Source organism: Anarhichas minor, unplaced genomic scaffold (assembly GCF_050575085.1).
Source record: "Anarhichas minor isolate MPS153535 unplaced genomic scaffold, ASM5057508v1 ptg000136l, whole genome shotgun sequence".
NCBI classification, from domain to species: domain Eukaryota; kingdom Metazoa; phylum Chordata; class Actinopteri; order Perciformes; family Anarhichadidae; genus Anarhichas; species Anarhichas minor.
The window spans coordinates 19,015,887-19,020,325 of record NW_027466582.1 but is presented as its reverse complement, the minus strand read 5'-3'; the positions used below and the strand labels follow the sequence as shown (position 1 = coordinate 19,020,325).

The window sequence follows — 4,439 nt, the reverse complement described above, 5'->3', positions numbered from 1 at the left end:
AGCTTCTTCCTCAGCTGGCGGAGGGATCCGCTGTCTGCGAAGCCGTACACGGCGAACCGCTAAGTGGCATCGTGGCCATCCAAGTCCTGCAAGGGGGTTGAGATGGCTTTAACCTGGGTCACGGACAGCGCAGAGGAAACCAGTGCTATCCAAGAGTCCCCTCCGTACACACCAAAGGTTTGATGTGAAGACACGATTAGTTTCTTCTGACTGACAGTTATGTGACGTGAGCATGCTGGGGATGGCTTTGCTCACCTTTAAAAACAGGACTGGCACTGCAGCCAAGTCAGTTAAAAGACTGAATTGATTAATTACTTAATCTAGTTACTACTAAAGAAAATGAATATATAAGCATCAGGTTTTAAAAGTGAGTGTCTAGTGTTGTACACCTTTATATATTGAGAATACTAGAATGTTTAACTTTTTACCGACTTCATTGAGTAAACCAGTTACAGGCTCTATGGTTCTCAATGGCTGACTGAGCCTTCTGTTTTTACCTTTGAACTGCTTCTGTGTGTAGAGAACACCCAGGTCGGCCGGTACGGAGTCGAAGCCACAGCTGCCGATCACATCCACTCCCCTGTCCAACGCCTTAGTGTGGTGCTCGAGCTGCATGCGCTCTAGGAACTATAGAGGATGGATACACACACGTACACACCAAAACTAAATGCACCTGAACCGCCACGCACAGAGAAGTCGATATAGTCCGTCTACTTAAAGATGAGTTATAACCGAGCTATAATACAAAGTAACACAGTGAATCAACACCTAAAAAACACAGTGGACATTTCTTTTCCTACCTGAGGCTCCCCACAGATGTCTATGTAGTGAGCTCCATTTGCTATGCAGGCTTTGACCACTGGTTGGCCATCAAACCTGTACTGAAAGGACAAAGAGCATAGAGAGAATAGTTTCTACACAAACCACAATATTTCAGTGTTGTCGGTTCGAATCCAATTCACAAACGTGTGTCAAATGTCATCTGAAAGTCTCCTTCGCCCCCCTCCCTGAGACAAAGTGTGGATAACATACTTACAGGGCCCACACAGTTGAGAATCACCACGCCTTGTTGGCACATGATGGCCAGCGATTCCTCGACAGACACATCAGCAACAATGATTTCAACGTCCGTCCTCAGCTCTGGCATAGCTGTCAGAGGAGAGGAGATATTTCTGTAAATGAACAGTGGATAACTACACAGAGCCCTCACCTCATTTGTGGTACTCTATGTGTTCATGTCAGACTTTAACTGCAACACCACATATACAATACAGGAAGTCTGTGAAGCATTATTGAGCCACCTTTATTTCATGGTCATTAAAAGCAAAGCTGAAAATATCAGATATCTTTAATATATGAATGTAATTATTTCTAAATGCTTATTGCTGCATATCAGCTGTCTCAGTGCTCTGGTATTACGTTGAGAGGGGCGCGTGACCTGTCCTCAAATACAGTGAACTACTGTGACTACAGCATAAACTAGAAAAATCTCCCTTTCTCATTGTAAAGTGACTTTGCTGGACTGGGTCAACTGTGAGCTGCACCGCTCAATAACCAACTGTCCATCCAGAAAGCTCGTTAGCTGTTTCGGGGCAAAACAAGACATTTTATTTAGGGCTCAGGTTCAAAATTGTTCATAATTATAGATAATTATTGTTTAATTTACATTATTTATTATGATTATAGTTGTATTATTTTTAAAGATTTACAATGTACATGTGTTTATTCCACAGGTGACGTTATGTTATTCCACATTTATTTAATATTCTAACATATCCAATATCTAGGGCACGATGCACTCACTCAACTACAAACTAGAAGAACAAATCCCCCAAAAAGCCTTTCGTTTTTTCGTTACCCCTACCCGAGGTAGAACAAAGCACAACCAGGTTTTTCTAACTTTAATGTGTCTAGTTTTTAAAGAAATGGACTGTTGTATGAAATATTTTACTGCTAAATGAGTTTTTTTGGTTGATGTTTGGATTCTCCCCAAAACCGCAAATGTAGGCTTCTCCAAAAGGGACAGCGTCTGCCTTATCACATGTATCTCTGGAAACAATGATCATAATGTCATCAAATGTGAACTGGATGTTCACGGACAGTTATTGCATCCAATAAAGCAAATGTTTCATCCATACCTTTGTTCATCTTTGAAATGTGCACAGTTAAACAAACATGAATTATAAGCAGAACGTGAATAGGAAACTAAAAATCAAAAATCCATGTGTATATACGTATGTCTGTCATTATCATAGTAAGGGGACTGATACTGATCACAAAAGAGTCATTTATACACCAAAGACTGTTATCTTATCATAAAAGTAGGTTATCTGACTATTCCCTTCACCCTCTGATGTCACCAGCCCTAACAGGGAACTAGTGCAGCCTGCACTTCAAACTGACTCATACAATGGGGCCCTATTGGTGTAGATGTGTGAAGAGAAGGACACAAACCATAGATTAAAGCTAAGAACAGGTTATAAGATAAATATATATGGTAATAATCTTTCTTCATCACTATAGGGACAGCCTTTCTCTATATTGTATGTGATCTTTGAATAACGCATATGATGCTGTGAGCCTACAGCTGCATGACACAATATGTTTACATGATTTAATTGAAAACTTTGAATTAATGAATTGGAAAAATTGGAATACATATATGTACAGTATGTAGATATACACTGTACTATATATAGTTTATTATATATAAAGCTATAAAGAAGACATTTAGCTTTCTATTCATCATTCCTACTTTTAAGATTTACCTAGTATCTTAAATAATAATTCATATGTGCAATAATGTGAACTCAACTGTTTAATCTGTATACTGATTACATTTCATTTTTACAGTCTCACTCATTCATTATATCTTGCTTTAGTTTACTAATGCTTCTTGTTATTGCACAATCTCCTTTTCTGCTGCAACATTGCAAATGTATTATCTTAGCTTATCATATAAGGCATTGATTAATCTCCTAAGAGCACACAGTCAAATGTGTACAGCATTGTTATCAGCCTCAGACAGCTGTAAAGGCATAAACATTATGTGGCATTTTAAGATTTACATGAACATGTTGTGGATGTGACTGGTAGAGCTGTCAAGCATTAACGCAGTGTGCTGCCCTCTACAGGCCAGCCTCGGAGGTCACGTGCGTCTCATGCTGACAGGAGCTGCTCCCATCCCTCCTACTGTCCTCACCTTGCTCAGAGCTGCAATAGGCTGTCAGGTAACACACACACACACACACACACACACACACACACACACACACACACACACAGGCCCTTGTTTCAAATGTTATCTTGATATCTATGTCTCTTTCTATCACCTGTCCTGAAAATCTGCAGTGCAACAGGTAATTTAAACAAAAAAGTAGAAATGCTCCTTCTCTGTCCCCAATAGGTTCTATGTTGCATAATCCTGTGTTTGTAGCAGCAGTAGTAGTCATGATAATACTAATAATCATGTGTTTTTTCTTTGTCTCAGTTCTATGAAGGTTATGGAACACAGAGTGTACTGCTGGATGCACCATGACCATGCCCGGAGACTGGAAAGCAGGTAATAAATAAGAACGACTTACTCAAGTGTTACATCTCTCAACGCTCTGAGTTATAAAGAAAAAGTTGAGTGAATGCTCTGAACTTGACCTCATGCCCGCAGGTCACGTTGCAGCTCCTCTGCCCTGTAACTCACTTAAACTGGTGGATGTGCCCGAGATGAAGTACCTGGCTGTAAACGGGGAGGGAGAGGTGAAACACAAAGACAAGCAGACATCTTCACAGAAGCTCTGTCTTTTACCATAATATTACGTCACTCATACGTGTGTGTGTTGGTGTCTAGGTGTGTGTGAAGGGCCTTAACGTGTTCCAGGGCTACCTGAAGGACCCCGAGAAGACTGCGGAGGCCATCGATGCAGATGGATGGCTTCACACAGGAGACATTGGAAAATGGCTTCCTGTAGGTGAAGTAGTGCCGTTTTGACTTATGTTTGAATCAACCTCGCTTCATTCATCTCAGCTTCACAATAGCTATTTTGAGATAATATTTTCATGAAGGATGTTTTTAAAAGGGAAATATCAAAGTGCAGCTCTGTAGCTTCTCAGGACTTTACTGGCAGGAACCACACACAATACCTCCTACACACACGTACACACACACCTTTTCATTTCAAGTAGACGACTGAGCACTGAAACGGGTTCTCAAACAGCTCACACACTGCATCTTCAACATTTCAGTGTCTTTCTCAGATGTCATGATTTTATCTTATTGTGTTTCTCGAGTTCGTAGAAAGTTGAAATCCACAATGGATAACGGGATTGTTTCTGTTGGGTCCTTTCTTTCATGAATAAGCTTGGGTCCAATTAGGACCCTGTTAACCAGCAGAGTGAGCAATATTAAAGATAATCTGAACAGAGCCAGGTGGAAACAGGGAACT

At 40.5% G+C, this 4,439-nt stretch overlaps 1 pseudogene; it reads left to right on the top strand.

Moving 5' to 3' along the window:
* The first annotated feature begins 1,793 nt into the window (after positions 1-1,793).
* On the top strand, positions 1,794-4,086 carry LOC142942004 (long-chain-fatty-acid--CoA ligase 1-like; annotated as a pseudogene).
* The last annotated feature ends 353 nt before the right edge of the window (positions 4,087-4,439 follow it).